We start from the raw sequence: 23,192 nt of genomic DNA on the forward strand, positions 1-23,192 counted from the left end.
CTGTGTTAAAGATACAATGCTAGGAGGAGGAAATTAAAAGCATAAAGCAGTAGACATGTGTGTGAATTCCTGATGTTGGTAATCATGACTGTTATATTAAACCAAACGTCTTGCTCTTTACATTGAAGGTTTCAGTTTTTTGTATTTTTCTGGTGAGGGGGAAGAAAAAAATCACTATACTACACATTTTAAAATAACTTGTATAAAGTTGTAGCTACCTCCAGTAATAGGGAAGGGACCCATTTGTAGGGTTTTTTGAACTTACATTGGACCCAAAGAAGCATAGCACAGGAGACCCCGCACAGTAGCTTGGCAGACTCAAGGATCGCAAATACAAAAAGGATGATACAAACTGCCAATAACTACTGTAAAGCAAAGTCAAGCTTGCTTCCAAACTACTGACCTCCATAACTCAGTGTTCCCTCTGGAATTCTAGATAGCATCAAGGAAAAGTCAAAACCCATTTCTGCTTTCCTAAAATAATGCCAGACACACCTTGACAAAGTTGGCACAGTGCAGCAAACCCATCTGTTTCTCAGTGTTGGGCACAGTACAGAAAATAGGATTCTTCTTTTCCCATTTGCCTCCCCTTCCCATTCCCGCTCCCCACTCACAGGCTTTCTGATTCCTTCTCCCTTCTTCCCTGGCTGGTGACTGATTGTTGGTCTTAGAGCAGATGGAATCAGGTCTGCTGTTTCTTGTGAACTCCAATGGTTTCAGTCATACCCCAGCATCTCCTGATTAGCTTTGCAAGAATGCTAAGTAGAAGGTACAGCAATTTTGTACCTAATGAGCAAAAGCCACTTTTTACACTCACTTAAAATATATTTTTATTGGATATTTCACACTACAGACCAGGGGTAGGCAACCTATGGCACGCGTGCCAAAGGTGGCAAGCAAGCTGATTTTCAGTGGCACTCACACTACCCGGGTCCTGACCACCCCTCTGCATTTTAATTTAATTTTAAATGAATCTTCTTAAACATTTTAAAAACCTTATTTACTTTACATACAACAACAGTTTAGTTATATATTATAGACTTGTAGAAAGAGACCTTCTAAAAATGTTAAAATGTATTACCGGCATGTGAAACCTTAAATTAGAGTGAATAAATGGAGACTCGGCACACCACTTCTGAAAGGTTGCTGACCCAGGATATAGACACATGCAAGAGCAAAGGGGAGGAAGAAGAGAAAACAATCTAAGCCCCTTATTTGGTTTGTTTCAGACCAAACTGATTAAATGAACCTGATTTCTGCTGATTATCCCTATAAAGCACTAGAACTCTATAGAGGAAACCCACTGGTGGTGGTGTTAGGTTTGGTTTCTTTAAACAGATGCACAATCCAATTTTGCAGTCTGGCTCTTTTGGAAAATATGGTTTTGTACAAGATCACATGCAACTATACAAGACTGGCTGGGCTGGCCTTCAGTACAATAAATGTTTGGGGTTTCGTGTTTTCTGGGATTCAGTGCATCCTGCTCTTGTTGTCTGGAGCAGAAATGGAAAAAGAAGGTCTGTCTATCTAATACACCCTTTCACCAATGGGACCAGACAGCAAAGCAATTCACTGCTCAGCAGCTCTGGACACATATTAAGGCTGACTCTGAAAGAGACATGCAATGAACGTTGTTCTTCTTCTTATCTGTAACTCCCCCCTCCTCCCACTTGATTATAAACTCTTCAGGGCAGGAATTGCCTTTAATTTGTGTCTTGAACAATGAAAAGCAGATTATCGGAGCTTAACGAATAATAGTGACACTTTTGCTTATGTCCTTAAGATTTTTCTTTTTAAGTAACCTTATAAATCAATTATGGTTTAAATTGTTGGTAACAAGCATACACACCAAAGAATAACAATGTTATTCCATTCTATTCTATAAGGCACTAAGGCTTCTCAAAGAACAAGCCACCAATGTTCTTTACCTTGCAAAACAACATTTTCCCCTAGCCTCGTTCTTGGAAAAAGCTGAACAGTTTCGGTTGAAACTTTACAAAAATATTCCGCCTGAGGAAGAGATCTGGTATGCAAAGTTTCAACCCAAACAGTTAAGGTTTGGCAAAGCAACTGAAAATAGGTCTTATAATGGGAAATATTCGGCAACCTTAACAATATGTGGTGTTATCAGCTCCATCTGTAACAAATAAAACATTAATTACAACTTTCACTACCGTTCTACCATAAGTTGTATTATTTCTAAATTTTTTTTCTATGTAACAAACATCTCATTTGGACACATTTTTCATTTTCAGTACAAAAAATGAGACAGATGGTAGAAGATAGTGGAGTTTGCTATAAGAGAGGTGGGATTTTTTTTTCATTTATTCCCTATAGTGATTCTTATCCTCAGGGACCTGGAGGGTGCTTTTATTTTATTTTATTATTTTTTTATAGCACCTTGCTGGCTAATAAACACAAATACAAGCATAGTCACTTGTATACATCTATCATCAAAGAGGCTTTCTTGTCTTCTCTCTCCCCAAAATTGATTAATGATTGTGAGTTTAACACATACATTGTATGTGTGGGGGGGTTAGATCCACATCCCTTGTATATATTTACATACATTTACATATGCACATAAAGAAAGCAGAGAGGAAGGCATGAAAAATCTGTTTTCGTAAGTCCTCCTCCCCACCCTCCTTTCTAAAAAATATAAAAGGCAGGGAAGTCTCCACCTTGGGCCTCAGTCACATTTCAGCGAGATGATGATCTGATGGCCAGAGAAAAACAAGATAAACTATGCACTGAAACCAGCAGAGCCAACCAGATTTGAAATTTGTAATAACTCTGTATGATCATCTACATTATTAGTGAATGTAAATTAACACCAACATTAGCTTTTAAGAGAAAGGAAAGGGGTTAAGATTTAAAAGCACTGTTGGTCTGTACTATCAGCTTACACAGCTCCTAGAACCATAGTTAAGCAGGCAATTAAACCAGATAATTAGCCCAATTAAGTTTCTCCTTTGTGTAAAAAAGAAAAAAAAAATCTATCTTGTCACATCCATCAATACTGGAGGCTTTGGGGGCACAGGAGAGCATTGACCCCAGAGACTGGGAAACTGACATCTTGTATACCAAATACCCAAGGTAAACACAAATCAATCAGAGCAGAAAATGGGCCCATTCCTTGACTCCAGCTGAAAAAGGCTTGGTGCAGGTGGGGGATAAGAGGGGAAATACTCTCTTTGCACAGTATGGGACCATCCAGGGGCTTGGGCGTTTCCCTGTGTAAAACAGAGCAGTCTGAGGGCTTCATTGAGTACGCTGGGACAACGGGGGATCATCACTGGGTCAAAAGGCCATTCCAGCATGTTCCTTGTACTGGTAGCTAGGAGGACGTGGCCTAACAGTTGCTCTGATGGCTCCGTGCTATTCAAGGAGCTCTTAATCGTCTAGTGATCCACCATGCTGAGTTTTTAGGCATCTTTGCAAGATACAGGTTTAATACTATTCTGTTAGCAGGGGGTGGAGAGATAGCTCAGTGCTTTGAGCATTGGCCTGCTAAACCCAGTGTTGTGACTTCAATCCTTGAGGGGGCCATTTAGGGATCTGGGGCAAAAATTGGGGATTGGTCCTGCTTTGAGCAGGGGGTTGGACTAGATGACCTCCTGAGGTCCCTTCCAACCCTGATATTCTATGATTCTATGAACAATATCCTGCACTTGTCTATGTGGACCACTAGGATTGTGTCCACAGTAGCTCTGATCTGATTGAGTTCCCCCAGCAGCAGCCCTGAAGGTGAAGACGAGGCTCAGAGCAGCTGCAAATATCACAGTGATTAAAACATACTTGGCCACCAGCAGCTTGGATATTGCCATTAATACTGGTGGGGCTGAAGCAATGGTGTGAAATGTCAGAAGAGAAATCTAAGGACAGTGGGACTCGTTGGGTTTCTCAGGTTACAACAATACGGTGGCCTTAAGGGGTCACACAATTACCAGGGTACTTTTTTGTGTAATCTCCTGCAACCCTGTTGGAGTCTATCTGTGACCTTTGTGGGGGTCAGGACCCAAAAGCTAGGAAACCCTGCACCCGTGTACGAGAACTAGACAATGAAACTCAGACCATCAAGCTGAGTGAAGCGCAAAGAGGAAATAAACAGCACAAGCGGTAAATTAGATTCATAAAATGCTTTAAGTCTATATAAGCTAAGATGTTATTAGCAACACAGGTAAGGACTAATTTATTTATTAAAAAACATGTGCTTCATTCACTTTTGAGGTAAGCAGTATTTTCTTTAAAGCCCCACCTCCTGGATTTCTGTGATTCCATGAGAATTCCAGCTTATATTTCAAAAAGGTTCTAGCCCTCATGGCTGCCGGGGAAAGTCAGAAAACATAAACCTAAAGACTCAAAAGCCAGACCGCAAATAAAAAGAACCCCACATTTATTATATTTTACAATCTCAGATTTTTGGGGCCTGGCTCATAATTTTTGAATGGTTGGGGTTAGCAATACTGTTTACCTCAACAATGATCATTTTATAAAGCAAAAAGAGAGAATGAAGGAAAGAAGAGTCACAATCTTCTACCCTGGCTCTCCTTTTTTAAATATGAATGAGCAAACTGCATTCAAAATACAGAGATCTACCTCAACATTAAAATAAAGGTTACGGTTTGCCTTAAACCCACAAAATGGGGAAATTCGCAACACAACAAGTGGCGGCAGTGTGGAGTCTCGATTGAAATTCAGAGGAGTTAATGTGTACAGTTGTCTCTTTCCTGCACCTTTTCCTTTGCTGTCCAATACCATCAGCTTCTGTATACACCATGCTATTTCAGAGCACTTCAGCATGCTTTTGAAGCACCAGGCCCTGAACTGAAATGGATGGGGATCATTGCCACAAACTCCTCATAACGTAAATCTGCTAGAGCCATTCTGATATATTAAATCAATTTGCAGTGATCAGAAGCAGTCCGGGAGGGAATTAATGACATGATATATGGCAGCACATCCTTTCAGGGGTGCTAGGCCACATCATGCCAGTGCCAATTGTGGACTGGTCCATCCCATTATGGATATTTTGTTTTTCACATTTTGTCACAGTGACAGATATTTTTTCCTTGAAAGGTCTTTAGATGGATATTTTGGCCTCACTTGTGCACACACCTTTAAGATCTTGTGTTTATAACTCCAAAATGTACCCGCAACTAATGAGGAAGAAATACTAACCCGCCAAAACATTACTTGTTCATCTCCTAGAGTAGTGATCTTATATCCCATCCCCATTAGTGCATGCCTTCTTATAAACTTAACACCTTAATCAGAGAAAGAACAACAAAGTAGCCCCGTCCTCCTTTCCCAGTCCCAGGCTCATTGATATTAACTGCATCTATTTGGCCTCTGATGCAGAGTTCTTCTGTCAGACTTGGGTCTATATCCAAGTTCTGATACAGAAGAGGGAAAGGAATTACCACAGTTAGAGGTGTCACTGTTCAGCTGGGATGTTAACCTCAGGTCCCTTCCACCTCTCTTTGGCAGGTGTCCAGGTGGAAATATAGCAGTATTTTTCAAAAATAGGTAATACTGCACTCACTAAAATGGGTTCCAGTGACAAAACTATTGCTCAGTGCAAATGGCTGCTCAGTTTTCCTGCACGCATTTGGGGTTTGAAAACTGCCACAATAAATTCAGTTCTATCTTCAGTGGTTTTGGATTTACATTATTTTATTTTCAAACTAATAAAATGAGGAAGTCAGTCACCCTGAGACTGTTCAGCAACACACAGCTGGAGGCTATCTCCAGTCGCTACGGAATGCCTCACGCACAGGTCCACTCCAGCTAGAAACTGACAACAGGCAGACTAGTGCAATGGCCTTATGGGAATGAAGAAACCAAGACACTGAATATGGAAAACTGAACACACCCTACGCCAGTTTAGGCACAAACACACTATGGAACCAAAATCAAAAAGCCAGAAAGAAACTTGTGACTACCTACAATGTGCACAACAAAGGATGCTCCAGAAGTTGATGGGACTTACTGACTGAAACACCAGATACTGTTATTGAACCTGACTTAAGACAAGATTATTGCCCTGGTTCAAGCTCTCTTAAAACATAAATGCAATGAGAACACGAGGAGTAAATGTGAGACAATAAAATACCATTTGACATGAACATTTCACTTTGAAATTTCAAGGCAACTGATACCTTTCACATTTAATCATGCCAAAGCACAAAGGCCACTTTCACTCAGCATTCTGAGCAGCAGCTGAGTGGGATGGCAGCCAGCTCTGAACTATTCCTCTTGTTGGGTGGAGGTGGTAGAGACAGAGTGAGAAAATATCTTCATATTTACACACGTATACATTTCTTTTTGTGGTGGGGATGAGAAAGGATAGGAAAGAGGTGCAAACAGAAGGAAAAAAGGAAGAGGAGAGATGCAGCAGATGATGGAAGAAAGAAGTGGCAAAGGTTTGTGAATACTTTACCTTGGATAGAGAAAGAGTCTTGGGTTAAATGCATGGAATATGGGTAGGCCACACCTACGGATACAACCATGTGGATGAACCACAAAGTAACTCACAGAGGAGTGTATTTAACCCTGTACCTGATGCCTGTCCCTGTGCTTCATAGAATCATAGAATATCAGGGTTGGAAGGGACCTCAGGAGGTCATCTAGTCCAACCCCCTGCTCAAAGCAGGCACAATCCCCAATTTTTGCCCCAGATCCCTAAATGGCCCCCTCAAGGATTGAACTCACAACGCTGGCTTTAGCAGGCCAGTGCTCAAACCAGTGAGCTATCCCTTCATGGGGATATGTCAATGAATACAGAAATAGCATGCAGCTATGCTGCAGGGACCTACTTGCCAGTGTGATGTGTCCCTCGTCTTCAAATGCATTAGCCAAAGCCTTAACGAACGTGACTAAGAGGTGGCTCTGCCCTGCACAAAGACTGAAGTTTGCCAAATGGAAGTGTAGTAACAATATCAGCGGGGAGCAGCAGTAACTGAGTCAGCCTTTTCCACTCACTGCAGGGTGCCACAGATCACAGCAAATTCCAGCGTATGAGTTTATGGAGGGGATGGTATGATGGGATAATATGATTTTGGCAATTAATTATCTTTGACTATTCGTGGTAAATAGGCCCAATGTCCTGTGATGGGATGTTAGATGGGATGGGATCTGAGTTACTACAGATAATTCTTTCCTGGGTATCGGGCTGGCAAGTCTTGCCCACATGCTCAGGGTTCAGCTGATCACCATATTTGGGGTCGGGAAGGAATTTTCCTCCAGGGCAGACTGGAAGAGGCCCTGGGGATTTTTTGCCTTCCTCTGCAGCGTGGGGCACGGGTCACTTGCTGGAGGATTCGCTGCACCTTGAAGTCTTTAAACCATGATTTGTGGACTTCAAGAGCTCAGACATAGGTGAGAGGTTTATTGCAGGAGTGGGTAGGTGAGATTCTGTGACCTGCATTGTGCAGGAGGTCAGACTAGATGATCATAATGGTCCCTTCTGATCTTAAAGTCTATGTCTGTAATATATCAAATTAAATCAATGATAGTCAAGAGGAAATAAGGTGTCACTTCCATAAAGTAGAAGATGGGTCAAGGTTTATCACAATTTACAGGAAAATGGAGTATGCTACACATTCCAAGTTTCACCTGCTCAACTGTGATTCCCAAACGTTAATAATTCTCTCATTTTCCTCTGCAAATATTGCTTGCCCTACTTCTGTGGCTACCCAGGCAATGACAAAAATACATCCAAACCCCAACATTAATGTAGTAAAATCGCATACAAGAACATGCAGTAAAAACCAGCATCCCCTATATTGTAACTACATAGAAAACCATCCAACAAACCTGCCATAACATTTTAAGAGTACAAAAAACTAGGAGCATGGGAACCTCAAAAGTTTTGTAAAGTTTGGTTCAGATAAGCATCCAGAAATTTATATGCTTATTCTGATAGAGAGGTCTCTGGTTGGTCTTCCAGCCCTCCAACCAACACAACTCTTAAGGACTGGGGAAAGAGCTACTTAAAATATACTTTCAGAATGAAAAAATAGAAATCCTGGCTGAGACTGCAAAAGTCACTTTAAGGTACCTGGATGACCAATTCCTACTCAGTAAAACGTAGCCATTATCTAATCCCTTTTCCTCCCATAGCAAGAAGCATCAAATTAAGGATAACAACACTTCTAAAATATTTTCTACTTTGACTGTCCGCTACTGGGGCAGGGACTGTCTTTTTTCTCTGTGTTTGTACAGCGCCTAGCACAGTGAAGTCCTGCTCCATGACTTGGGCTCCTAGGGGCTAAATAACAGTAATTATTCAAATTCTTCAAGTTGATGGAGCATTCTACCCCAGACCATTCCTCCTAGCAGATGTCTCCATGAAAATCTGAATATGAGGCTAAAATTTCACCTAAACTTTAAAATCACAACAAGAGGTACAGGAAATATTTAACTGGAGTATAGAGACATCTTTAGTTTTATTAATATTCTAGAGATGCTATTGTCCTGGCATGTTGAGTAACGCCACAATTTAACATCAATGTGTCTGTAGTGGTGTGTTTCACACACTCATGGAGGATACACACAATACCATCATTTGTGAGGTGAGAGTAGATGTGCGCATGTCCTGGATTTGGAAATTGCACTGCAACTGGCGCAACAATCATGTCACTGAATTGCACAGTTTAGGATTTTTTTTTTAAATGTCTGAAGAGATTAAAATGAGAACTGGCAGTATGTGCAAGGGATACTGCACGTTGAATGTGTTATCTATAGTGATCCAGGCTTCCCAAAGCTTCAGCTGAAGCTGGAAGGAGCACGCTTTTCGCCACGGAAGAAACGACATTACATTGCTCCCTAGGACATGAAACAAAACAATAAAGGACGGTTAATCTCTTCTCTAATTCTGCTCTGTGGGACAACTCCTTCAGCAAGCAGCGCCTGGCTGTATCTACCTGGGAGGGGGTCATTTTCCTTCGGCTTCCTCTTCTGCTTCCCTCTATCCCTGGGAGCGCTCTGTCTCCCTGCTGCATCTTTCAATGGCTTTATCAGAGCTTGCACCAATTCAAGCGTGAAAAGTAGCTCTGGGCCCAGCAGGGAGAGGTGGGGGAGTGTGTGTCTGTGTGTGTTTTAGGGGGAGAGGGGGAAGATGAGGGAGGACATGTTATTCTGTCTTTTGTCTTTTCAACAATTTCTTTTTAATGCAACTTGCAGAGCAGCCTATAATTAGGGGGCTTGTGGAGCAGGCTTAAACTCAGGAGTAACCCTTCTAACGACCTCAGCAATGGATAATCAGGTGCGCGGCTGTGGGGCACAGCATGCCTCCCCACCCGCCGTGCATCTCGGCCTCGTAATTAGAAGCCTCCACACTCCGCTGCATAAAGGCAGATTGCAAGGACAGCGTGAAGTCCTTGTTTGAAGCTGGGGGCACAAAGATTGCAGTGCCTGTGATGGATAGAGACAAAGACTCCAACACTGGAAAGCTTTCAACAGCCTCAGAATACTTGCAGCATTTCTGATGGACGTTTAAGGCTTTCTTTGAGCCATGAGGTTTATGCTCTTGCACTCCTCTTAAAATTCCTTCACAGCCCTGCACGTGAGGGGCACAGCTGTAACCATTGTATACACAAAACCTCTGATATTGCAATATTTTAACCAGGAAAACATATTTTTCCCCCACCTTCAATTTTTATTACCTCTCATTCCTGACTAGGAAGAAGATGGCTATGTAATTATAGATAACAGAGACATCTTGGCATAGAGACATATTGTAATCCTAAGGGTGTAGGAATCAACCCCTCAGGAAAAATTCCCAAGTGGCACAAACCCAAGCCAGTATGGTATCGTTAGCAGACTTTGCTCATACTGGTTTGAAACAGCGGCAGCAGCAACCATAAATAAACATGGCTGCCGTTAGCAGTTTCCCTAACCACTCTGGACCTCAAATTAGAATAATGCACAAAAAGTAAATAAATTCCCCTTTTAAAAACACAAGCAAAATCTCCTATACTGATCAGAACCTATTTTTATATGTACTTACGTGTGTGCAAACATACATGGATATGACGACTTACGTGGCAAAATACATAGGCTACAGGGGGAGGGAAGAAAACAGGAGGAGAAAACAGAGAAAGGATTGAGAGGGGAAACCCAGGGGTGAAGAAACTGAAAGAGCAGAGCTGGAGGAGGGGGCAATGGTGGTGGTGAACTATGAGATGTATTCTCTTAGGCTTTGTCTACACTGGTACGTTCGTAGCTAAAATATTTGTCACTCAGGGGTGTGCAAAAACACACCCCTGAACGACAAAAGTTTTAGCGATGAAAAGCGCTGGTGTGGACAGCTCCTCGTCAGTAGGAGCCTCTCCTTGGAAGTGGTTTTAATTTGTCACCAGGAGAGAGCTCTCCTGGCGATAAAGAGCAGCCACACAGCGCACCTGACAACGGCGTGGCTGCAGTGGCACAGCCGTGCCGTTGTAAGGTGTATAGTGTACACATAGCCTTAGAAAACCCTCTTCGACTAGCAGCATTAGGCCCTCTATTTTATTCTAGTCTCTTGAGCCTTCCACAAAACTATTTTCATGATCTGGTAAAGTCCTCCCCTCTGCCACACCTGGTTTGCTACTTTCTACAGTCCTTGGATCTGCCTCTCAAAGCAGCTCCGGCTCTCCCCAATCCTTCTGGGGCTCCTGATGCTCACAGCCAGAAGCAGAGCAGCAAAGCATCTGGGGAGAAATCCAAGCAGCACGGTGCAGCTCAGGCAGCTCGAGAAGAGCAGAGCAGCAGACTGCAGAAAAGAGCAAAGCCAAAAGGGTGGTGGTAATAAATAAATAAAATAATAATAATAAATACAAGGAGCAAAATCGTTAGAGCTGCTCACAGCACTGTAGCAGAGGTTGGCAGTTTCCATGGGGATTAGCCCCTTGGAAAAACTATGCAGGGAGGGGTATCATCCCTTCTGAACCTTCTTAGTGGAATAAAGTGCTCTTTTTAGTGCTCTTTTTCTCGGCACGTAAAAGACATTTACAGGAACTGGGAAGGCAACATAACATGGAAGGTGTCTCCAGCAGAATTTTGGGTGGCTCTGCTGCAAGGGCTGCAATTTGTCTGTCCAGTCGCCTGCCTCGAGCTCTTGTGAATACACATTTGTAGATATTTAAAGCCTCGGAAGATCATTAACAGACTATTAGAACCGCCAGCAAAGGAGCCCTAACTTGGACTCACTAATGGGTCTCATTCCTGAATAATGAAAGGGCAAAAGTATCCACAGACGCCTATCTGGCTATAACTGAAAATGCTATCACAGGAGAAACTGCAATTTGAGTCGTCTCTCCTACCTACCCCTCCTTCCACACCACCACCACTAATACTGTACAGTACAAGAGAGTCATTCTCAATTCTATTTCCCATTTCGCCTTCTCTGCACTCTCCCCTCTGCTTGGAAGCACAGTAATTTCATAAATGCCACACTGTCCAACAGGAAAGCAAATTACTGACATACTCTACAAGGTTTCCTATTTAAAAAAACAATGTAGCCTCTTTGAACAAGAAGCCGCAGAACCACTTGGGACATGAATATTTTCTACATTGAATCCAAAATGCTCCATGGCCCTTGCGAAATCTGAAAACTTAACAATATTAACACCCCATCCACAAAGAACAAAACAGCCTCCAACAGAGAGGGGATGCAGTACAGAAAATAACACATCCTACACGCATTCAAAATTACAGCTCTCCGGGGACACATTTCCCTGGTTCCATTCATCTCACCACCAAGTTCCTATAATTCTCCTATCCTTCCCCAACTCACCAGGCCCTTTGTTTGTTCACAAAGAAAAATGACATATTAAAACTGCAACATGGAACTTTTTTTTGAAACAATTGGAGCCACAGAGCATCCCCGAAGGTTTAATGATATCCTATTCCCTCTCCTTTCCTTTTGTTGGTGTTTGTCACTTTTGACACCTGATTAATTACTTATTTATTTTTATTAGATAATGACACTGTGGTGCTAATATTCTCTCCCCCCGCACCCCCCCCCCCCAAAACCCAGGCTATGCTTTCACTGTAAATTAAAAAAAAAAGAAAAGAAAGAAAAGTGTGTATTTACATCAAGAGAGCTAACCTGAGATAACTCACTTGTTGTAAAATCCTCGTGGAGAGAAGGCACAGGTAGGTATTACCTCAATGTAACTAGCCCAGCTCAACCCTAAACCCCGCACCCCCCCACCCTGGGAATGACCTTGATTAGCTAAATTGAAGGTAAAAACTATTGGTACCTTGTCTTCCCGAGGATTTTATATTAAGAAAGCAATCTCGAGTTAGCTGTCTTGATGGAAACACACTTTTTTTTTTTTCCTTTTTAGAGTGAAGACAAAGGCTATGTCTACACTACACAGCTTTTAGCTACACGGCTGTGCTGCTACAGCCATGTTGCTAAAAGACATGTGGTGTAGCCCCTGTTTGTCGGCAGGAGAGCGCTCACTATCATGAACAAATAATTCATTATTACAATGCAGTGGCCACTGTACAGAAACATAAAAGCCAAGCCATAAGTCTAGCTGGGATGTGTTTACACATATCAGAATGAAGTGGCATAACTTTACCATAATGCAAATCTGCTTGCCCTACGCTGTAGCAAGTTGTGTATTTACTTGCATGGAATCTTCTCCTAAGACCTTACTGGAAAACAGAAATATAAATAAAAAGAAGGAGAATGGAAGGAGGGAAGTTTTTAAGATGTTATGCACATCCTTCGCATTTGGAAACGTACCAGAAAATGGACACGTCTCTATTTCTTTTCGGTCATCATGCACATTCTTGTTGCAGAGAGAGTTGCCTCAAACTACTTCAGACATGCCTGAAATTACTTAAGAAAACATCTCTGACAGCACTTCTCTTTCAGCCCAGTTTAGAACCCTCACAAATAGTTTTCTTCAGCTTTCATCTGGGGAGGACACACACACTGAATTCTATTTTACTGGTGTGAATTCACAGCTATTCCACCCAGGCACTGTAATTTCTGAACACCCCAAGAAAGGACCCGATTTTCAGAGTTTGCGCAGCATCTCTGAAAGTCAGGCCCACAGAATTTATCTGCTCTTGCAGTTATAAATAAAACAATACAGATAAAAGCTGTCACAATGCCTGTCATCCTCAGAGACACCATCTGTTGTAAACTGTTACACAGAATTTGATGATACTGGACAAGGTGTATAATAAAGAGGAAGCAAAAGATTCCAGAAGGCTCTTCTGCTACGGAAGTCATGTTACCATTGCCTCCTTCATTGTGAGTAACTCCTTGACATCCTCCTCCCATGACAACTGAGGAAGGACAGACTGAACTTGGTGATTAATTTACCAGCATACCTCCCTCTTCCCGAACCCACCCTCCTCCTTCCCCACCCATGATCTTTATGGCTCAGTTCTATGTACAGCCACATTTTTTCTGCAAGAGCCATGTTTGAGGCATTCTGTGCCCTTTTGCTAGTCACCGTATTAACAACATTTGAGTTTAAACCCACCCTCCAACTTTCGTGCTGGCAAAGAAATCCCCTGTGCCCTCATTCAAATGATGCTGATTAGAGAATCTCATAATTCCAGGCATAGAACAGGGAGGAAGGATACCGTTTTAGTTATAGGAAACATTAGATAAAGCAACATTAAATCACTTTCTTGCGGTCATGTTCCTGCGATTTTTAATATTTGACACTGCTGGAGAAGCTCATGCCAGCCAACTGGAGGTAGTGCAGTACATTTTAAAAAAGGAAGGGGAAAAACCCTCAGAAAGGAAATAGGAGTGAAAAATCTATCGGTGTTCTCCAGGCTTATGCCGAGCCAAGAGCCCTGTTCTGAAAAAGCTGTAACTTCCCAGTCATCTGCTCTGCCGGACACTCTGGGGACCCCAGCACAGCAAACTACAATTTCTAGTAAATATATCCCAGGGACACAATTAGTTTTTCAGCTGGGGGCATGATAAATTGGTCATGCATAATTCAAGGCCAGAGCAGGCTGGAATATAAACTGCTCCATGGCAGCTTCCAACTCCCAGACAGAAGAATGCAAATAGGCTGGCTGGCACAGAGGTTGATGGACGCTGATAACACTGCTGGTTTCATTTTACATCTTTGCTTGTTCCTGTGTCCATCAGCAAGCACAACCACCACCATTTTAGCTTCTCCTTGCTATTATACTTTCACAGCAATATATCCATCACTGTCCAAATATCTTTTGTGATTGTACATACACTGTTATCACAACAAACACAGAGCAATGCTGCCCTTCTCTGTTTTATTTTTCACATCCAGATAGAAAGAGGTACTGTCTCAACATACAACTGGGGGCCAGTGTCTTCTGTGTTCTATTCTCAACTCTGACATTAGCCCATGGGCAAGTCACTTAACCTTTGTTTCAATTCCCCTATCCGTAAAATGGAGAGAGAATTACAACCCCATGTTTGTGGCTTGCAGAATGCATTCAAATGGCATTTGTGCTATAGGTTTGTCAAGAATTATGGAGGAGACTGAAGGTACACTTCCTAGATGATGACGATGGGGCAGAAAGGAGTTTTTGTAGGTGGCTTGTAGGGTTCATGTTAAAACGATTATCTTAATGCTGGTGAGATTTAATGGTATTGTTAGCGTATATTAGGGTGCCTAAAAGTACTGGATATGTGCATCTTAGCTATTTCAATCTAAAGAAATAAATGAAATAATCAGTCTTAAGTGACCACCCCCGGGGAACAGGAAAAACATATTGCCTAGCAGAAGTTGATCTAACAACAGGTGAAACAAAATGGCACTGGAAACTTTGAGGATACTTTAAAATGACATCTTGAGAGCAAAGGTTTTTAATGCAGCTTCAGTCTATCCCGTGTACTTGGGTCATAAGCGCATGACATATCCACTGGAAATCTCTTACATAAAGTAATTGAAGTGGAGATTCGTTGTACCTGAGCCTGCCATTTGCATTTTATGATGCAGGACAACAATGAAATGTTTTTCATTCTACTTCATGAGCCACAGAGTTTCACTAACTCCAAGATGCAAAATTCTAAAGACAATTTACCAGTTTAGTTGCCATATTTCTCTCTTCAGGAATGGAATAAGCATTTTGGCCCACTCTGCGGCAGACATTTTTAAAAAGTATGTTGTGCTGAAATTTGTCTTCTTTCTGGAAAGATTTTGAGGGAGAAAATAAAGGCTTATTTTGTTACATTTTTGGCAATAGATATGCAGACAGAGCAGCCCTTTAATTTTCTGCAGGACGATTTTCCCCACATGTTCAAATAGGTGGTTTTGGTTTTTACTGAATCTTTAATGAAAATAACCCAGGAACTATTATTATTTTAAATAATACACATTTTTCTGAACTGGCTGCATCTTTCCTGGGAGAAGCTGGGATTCCCTAGAAAGGCCAGCCTCACTGGTGGAGAAATCCTGACATAGGAATATGGGGTATCAATAAAGCAGGTACTGAAGTTACGTTCATGAGACAGAATGTCCCCATCAGACACAAGTGATGTAGTGCGACAAGACTCAAGGGAATACTCAATTCTATTAAGTCAAGATAGATTTGTCGTTCTTAGTATAGTCATGTCATATCTGATTTTCAAAATTCCTCATGTAGTACTTTCCTGTATCTACATGGAGCTGATTTGGCTCTCTCTCTCTCAAACCCTGGAGCCATGACCCTCCATTCTTTTGGCATGATGACCTAGGAGCTGGTCTCACAGGAGAATGACATGCATGAAGTGAGAATAGTTTGATTTTCTCACTGCATATTCATTAAGTTCTTAAATATCTAAGGAACTACCATTTGAGTAGTTGTAGAAATGTACACTTACAAATCACATATATTACACACAATACTTCTACATTTCTACCTAAGCTTCAGGCCTTCTAGAATGTTCTTCCCTACACCTGAGAACATGGAAAGTGTGTCTCTCCCTTCTAACTTCAAATTCAACCTTATAACTTACTTCTTCCAATAATCCTTCCTACCACCTTCTGATCAATTACCTGCACAGCCTCCAGTGACCTGGAGTATCTGGCATTTTATTTGTCTTAGGCCTTGACTACATGAGAAAGAAGCATTGGTCTTTAAGCCAGATTAGTTACATTGGGGCAAACCTTTTATTTTGATTTAAGGGGGACTTATTTTGGTTCAGTTTAAACCAGTGTTTCTCAGCTGGTGGGCCGTGATTCCCAAGGGAGGGGTCACGGAAAGCAACCAGGGAGACTAAGTTTCAGAGTAACAGCCGTGTTAGTCTGTATTCTCAAAAAGAAAAGGAGTACTTGTGGCACCTTAGAGACTAACCAATTTATCTGAGCATGAGCTTTCGAAGTGAGCTGTAGCTCACGAAAGCTTATGCTCAGATAAATTGGTTAGTCTCTAAGGTGCCACAAGTACTCCTTCAGGGAGACTAAGAGGCACTGAAAATTGTATTTAGAATCTGAAGCAAAGAAAATCTTGCTCCCCGACCCACTGTTCTTCAAAGTCAAGTATTCTCGGTTAACTACTCATAACAATAAATTATATGGTCTTATCCTTATCAACAATACTTGTATAGTATACATAAGGGGGAGGAAGGGGCATAATTTTTTTTGACTTAGAATAAGGGGTTGCCCAACCTGAAAAAGTTGAGAAATATTGGCTTAACACAATTCTTACTTACAATGTAAGTCTTACTTACAATGACTTACGCTAAGTCAAACCAAAATAAGAATGTCCACACAGCCTTTTGTGCTGGTTTAACTAAAGCAGTTTAAATCACAACTTTCTTACGCAGACAAGGCGTTATTAGAACAAAGAGCACATCTTTTCCTAGGGCCCGATCCTGCAAATACTTAAACTACTGAGCATTAGTAGCGTCATAGGCACATGAGTAGTTTTACTTATGAAGTTAATGTTTTTGCAGGACTGGGTTCTATGCCTGCATTTTTGACATAGCAGTCCTTTTTATTAATATCTATATCTATATCCATGACCTTTGACAACTTTGTGTGGGAGAGCTGGTGGATGAACTGACATAATTTCATTGAGAACCCTAAATGCTGCGAAGCTAAACTCTGGGCTGCATGAGAGGCTATTAGACAGCAGGAGCTCACAGCAACACCACTGCAGCTACACAAAAGAAGCAGACCAGTGAACTCTCAACAAGTGCTTTAATTCCTCTGGGGTGGTCAGTACCCTCCTTTCCACAAGTTAAAATCTTTTAACGACATCTGGAGAGTTAAACAGGGGGTTTAGCAAAGGTCAGCTGTGTCCTGATCAGCTCACTGTTATGACTGCACAAAGCCTGGTTTAAATTTTATTCCCACTTCAGTGACTAGCTGAATTTTGTGTATTGTGGGGAGGGGGACAAAGACGGTGAAAGTTTTTTGTTTTGTTTTTTTTTTAATAAATATATTTCCACAACTTTTGACCTTTTCACCATTTTGATCTCATGACTTTTAAATTTTTTAAAATTTATTTTCCAGTTTATACAGTCCAAATAGTTGTTCTGGCTTGCCTTAGAGTTTTAGGTTGGGGGATGCGCCAGTTTCATGACAATTCTAACTTTCTAGTCTGGGGAAAAGGCTCTGGAGTTATGCGGGCAGGCGGATGGAGAGAGAGAGAATATGTATGGATTTAGTAGACTGGACTTGTTTAAATATCCCTGTGATGAAGAACGTGTGTGTGTGTGTTGTTCTCCCAAATGACAATCTCTCTAGACGCAGAAAGAAAAAAAAAAACATTTAAAATCACAAGCAAAAATATTACTGCAAATTAAGACAATATCAGATAAGGCACATAAGTACCCTAATCCTCCCATAAAAGAAAAGCTGACCTGTCCCCATCCCCTCATGGAAAAAAAAGGAGTAAGTCTGTCAAGTTATATGGCCTGAAGGCCAGCAATCCTTGATTCCGCTGGACCAAGTTGGAGAAGATAATTTTAGAGTCAAGGACCCTCTGCTGAGAATACACTTCTGTTAGTCATAAAAATCTAGAGGTGGTCAGCAACAATGTCCCAGATGTTCTCAACTGGTAAGGTAAAGCATGAGGAAACAGGTTGCTCCAAAATGCCAGGGCAAAACAACTGCCCTGTTGGATAAACAATATGGAAGAAATTCCATAGATACATTTATTTATATCTCTGGGCTTTTCTACACTGTGGGACAATGTGAACGATGTGGGTGCAATCTCTAGAGCACACTAATGTGTTGCACATTAATTGATCTGTGTAGACCCTGCTGGTAGGCACTAAAGGTTCCCTAGTACGCTTTAACGCAGTGTCATTAAAACGCACAAAGTTTATGCACTTCAGAAATCACACCCCTGAAGTGCGCATTGCCCCACCATATAGACAAGTCCTCTGCATCAAGAGATGTAGCCACACACATACATTGTGTATGGACATATCCAGAGTGAAGCAGGGAGTATCCTATGGAAGTACAGAACACAAACAACACACTCTTGCACAGAGATTTTTTAAAAATATTTAAACAGATCATATTCACAGCACACCACAAGCGCAGCCCCATGGGCAAATTTACAAGACTGGGAAATGAGAACTGTAGTTTTGTCAAAAATATATTAAAAAAAGGATGCAGCCATCAAGGCAAAATCATCCCCTAACTGAGGCTGAAACAGGAATTACTTCCTGGGTTCTCATCGCAGATCATTAGGAGCATATTAGATATAATACACCCACACATGTTTAAAAAAGGCAATAGGAACTTCCCCTCCAGAATATTAAAAGTAACAAAGTTTTTTTAAAATTTATTAACAAACACTAATCTCAGATCATTAGCCAACTTGGCAACAGACCAGAGAAAATTTATAGCCGACGTGTTGCAACATCAGCTTTCATCCAGAAATGCTAATTTCAGTAAAATGAATAATGTGTGGGCTTTTCATACTGCTTTGCATTTGGCTCCTCACAGCCCTGTTTAAAGCCTGGGAACCGGCCATATAGTTAAACTGCACAGATGTTCAACAATCTGTACTTGTGTTAATTACCCTAATGTGAGCAGAAACTCAACAGATCCCTGCTAATGAAGGAGAAAGTTTTCCAGTGTGACTACCGTATGTTTCATTGTCACTGTATTACCAAGCTTCCCCCCCTTCACCCCACCCCCTCTATTCTCTCCAGCTCCTTTGCATTCACATTGCCCGCCTACCTCAGTGTGCATGAATTGGACCAACTAATGACTGCATTCTCGCAACATGGCAGACACCATTAGGCTGATCGGAGGTGCGGCTGCTGAATTTTAACAGGCAATTTTAAACAAGGTAAGGAAAACAGATTTATCAGGTTCCTGAGTCTCCCATCCCCACCCATTTGCCATACTTCTCCCCTCATCACTGCTGAAAAAGCACCAGTTGGATGCAAATATCCTTCCCACATTGTAAAACACAAGCATATCAAGTGATGAAAATCAATATTGCTGGGTGGTATTATTGAAGATGGAAGCTTGACATCCAGTTATATCTGGGAGGATAGACTAACAAGCCAGCTTTGTAGTGCGGGTGGAGTATATTCTTGTGGGTGTGTGCAATTCTGTGCTAGCAGTCAGCTGTAGCTATAATATGCCTTGGGAGATCTCATCTGCTAAGCCTGCTGCTCCCATATTAAGAGGCTAGAGTCACTGAATTTCATAATGGTTAGGAATCACAAGAGCGGTAGCGTGTGCACATGGGCATGGGAGGAGAAGATGGGGCTTCTAAAGAATGAGTTAAGCTACACCCACCCTCCCACCCACACAAGTAATCAGCTTTATTAGTAGCAAGGAAACAATGCTGCATCCCCACTTAACCAAGCATTAAAATGCACTCGACCTCTAAAGGACTGTTTCTCCCACTGAGGATCTCACTTTCTCTTCCTGCTTCTTTTCCCCAGCTCCCAGTTGCAACCATCACCTTCTATGATTTCTTCTAAAACAATCAGTTCAGCAAGCAGAAGGCACGGGAGGCTGTTTAAGGGGAACTTGCTTCCACCCTGAAAGCACCAGGTCACCTCTAGGCTGAGTTAGACCTTAGATCAGCTCACAGGTGCTGTCACTTGACCATTAAACCAGGTTTCGTGTTAAATTGCATTACTATTACCCAGGTGTGAAGAGACTGACTTACCTTGCTGGACTTGGCCATGCCAGCAGGTAATCCACCTCTCTGAAAGGCAGTAGCTTGGTCAACAGAAGAATTCTTCCATCGACCTAGTGCTGTCTACACCCGGGGTTAGGTTGACATAACTATGTCTCTCAGCTGTATGGATTTTTCACACCCCTGCGAGACGTAACTATGCCAATGTCAGTTCCCAGTGTAGACCAGCCCTTAGTGCCTACCGTGTACTCTTCATGCTAGGAAAGCTTCTTGCGTTATTCACAGAGCCAAGAATTTGTAAACTCACTGTCAACAAGCATTTCCCTTTGGAGATGCAGCTGCTCCTTTGGATAACTCAGCTACCTTGCCACGTACTTCACATGCTCACGTTCAACAACAGTGCTCCTCGTTTTGGGTAAGTGTACTTTCAATTCTCCGCTTGCAGAAGCTCGAATTCACTTTCAAAAACGACATTCGTCATGAAGTGTGCAGAGAGAGGGAGAAAGAAGCAACACATGAAAAGGTGGGGAAAAGGGGGGAGCTGGCATAACTCAGAAAAGAGTTGAAAATTATTTAGAGAGCACTTGGGCTCTTTTCTGCCTACCTCTTCATCATTAGCACTGGAAGCAACACAGCTGTCTAATGGCAACTTCAGGCGCCCATGGGCCAGCGAAGCGACATTTTCCACACTTAAATAACACTGAGCTGATTTAATTACTGCACTTAATAGTAACAAAAGATGTCTCAATTTAATCTTCAAACGGCCCTCCAAGATCAAAACACAGCTGGCTGGATAACAAGATGGCCTAGGCCAGCAAACAAGGAGGGCCAATTTGTTCAAGAGCCACATCCACTCCTTAGCATAAAAGGCCAAGGAACACTTGTGCTGCTGAACAAATCAAAGAAAGCTCCACTCCCTCCCCCCCCCTTCCCACTTTTGTTAAATAGAAAAAGGCAGCTGATTCACTGGTGAAGAAATGCAACATGATAAAAGAACAAATGATGTTTGGGAGAGAAAAAAAGAATTAAGGACCAAATTTTTAAGAGGTTTTGTTTTTATAATCCTCAGAGATTATTACGAAAAAGAGTGAATCAGATTAAAATTGCACAGGGACAAAGGAAAGTCTCTACCTCTATTATTTTCCTTTCTGCGCTGGACAGAAGGAGACAGCTCATTAATGAAAGCCCTCAGGATATGCCTCTTGTAAGGAACTCCCAAGTGTGTGTGTGCGTGCGCGTTGGGGAAGAGAGGGTTCTTGGGGTTTTTTTTTGCCAGTCTCTTTGGGGTTTAAAGGAGAGAGAGAACTTTGGATAAAATTAACCATTTACCTCTCTGAAATTTTCCAATAATCCCTAATGCGGGTGGCCTTTATTAAGAGGGAAGCATTTTTGTGAAATGCTTTTATTTTCATTAGCTTTTAAGTCAAGTTCTCCTGCTGCTCTATTAACCCTGTGACACAATGGTTAGGTTTCTACTCCCGCTTCAGGAACATTAAGACTCTGCAGTTTCCATTAGGTTACGTCTACACTACGGACCTTACAGTGGCACAGCTATACCACTACAGCTGTGCCGCTGTACGGTCTCCTGTGTAGTTGCCCCATGCCGGCAGGAGAGAGCTCTCCTACCAGAATAATTAAACCATTCCTAATGAGCGGTGGTAGCTATGTTGGCAGGAGAGCATCTCCCACTGACATAGCGCAGTCCACACCGGTGCTTTGGTCAGCAAAACTTTTGTCCGACGGGTTTTTTTTTCCACACCTCTGACCGACAAAAGTTTTGCTGAGGAAAGTGCTAGGAAACCTAGCCTTAGAGTTTAGCACAGAAGCGTTCTGAAAGGTTAACTATGAAAACTAACTTGCCAGCCATTGTGACATTCCTGCAAGCCTCTGAACAACAACAACAAAAGCCCAAACAAACTTTTATTTACCCCTGATGTAGTTTTTCCAAAAGACCCATCTAACAACTGCAGGTAACTAGAGACATCTGGCCCAGTTTTTTTTAATCTCACTTACGCTGGTATAAACTGACAGTAATTTGAGTGCAGTCAACTACACTGATGTTAATCTGTTGACTTCTGTGGAGTTCCTCTGGATTTACACCATTACAATGGATATATCACAGTCTGGTCCATTTGTAGGTTCTTCTCCGAATGGAGAGTTGTGACTGCATGACTTTACACTCCCACTCTTTCTCAGGCTTTGTCTACATTTGGCTTTCTTCCTTAAAATTTCCCACTGTTGTAGCAACAGTAAAACCTCTTGTGTAAGACAATGCTGGCCACCAGCGTTTTAGCCACTGTGTCATCTAGAACTGTTCTGAGCAGGGTTAGATGAGATAATGGTTAAAATGCTGGCAGACACCTGGCTCTTTGTGTAAATTAGTGCTGTCACCACAGCTAGTTCTGATGGGAGTTGTGCAAATTATGGGCCAAATCCTATTGTTCATGGAAGTGCCTGCAACTCCCAGTGACTTTGATGGGAGCTGCATGTGTTTTATCCGAGGGAAGAAATGGGACTTTTAAAACCCAGTGGATATCCACCACGTTGGTTTGAGTGAGCATTACACAGTTTTTAATTTATACTACAACCTTGTTTCAGAACTGTGTTCAGTCCTTGCTAGGGGATGCATGATTCCCATTAGAGTGGCTGAGCCATCTGACTTCACCTGCAGAGCAGAAATGTGGGTGCTCCAATATGGTTTTCAAATTGATTTAATTTAATATGCTTAAGCCATATGTGCAACCATTTCTCCAATCAGTATGAGCTCTGTGCTAGCGTAGAGATGCCTTTGAGAGGTCCTACTGCTGAAGTTCAAATAAGCTAACATTTACAAACTTGTTTTGTTTATAAAATGAGAGATGGATGGATCATGGGCAACTTCTTTAATTATAATTTACAAGTGCAACTAGAAAATAACCCCCCTGCTTGCTAGAAAACATATTCAAAGACTGAAAACCAGCTCGGCTCAGTGGACATTGGCACTCAAAGAAAACTTTGGTTCAGTTTTAAACAGCAGAGCATCAAGGGTGAAATCCTGTCCCCATTGCAGTCAGCAGCAAAACTCCCATTAAATTCAATGGGGCCAGGATGTTTGAGCCTGTTTAGATAATTCATTAACCACTATTTCAAAGACACACCTT

General features: G+C 41.9%; 1 protein-coding gene across 7 annotated transcripts in view; it reads right to left on the reverse strand.

Annotated features, from left to right (window-relative positions):
- Nucleotides 1-23,192, reverse strand: part of FBRSL1 (fibrosin like 1) — a 740,088-nt gene that overhangs the window by 93,596 nt on the left and 623,300 nt on the right. The window lies entirely within an intron of this gene.

Source organism: Natator depressus, chromosome 15 (genome assembly GCF_965152275.1).
Source record: "Natator depressus isolate rNatDep1 chromosome 15, rNatDep2.hap1, whole genome shotgun sequence".
NCBI lineage: Eukaryota > Metazoa > Chordata > Testudines > Cheloniidae > Natator > Natator depressus.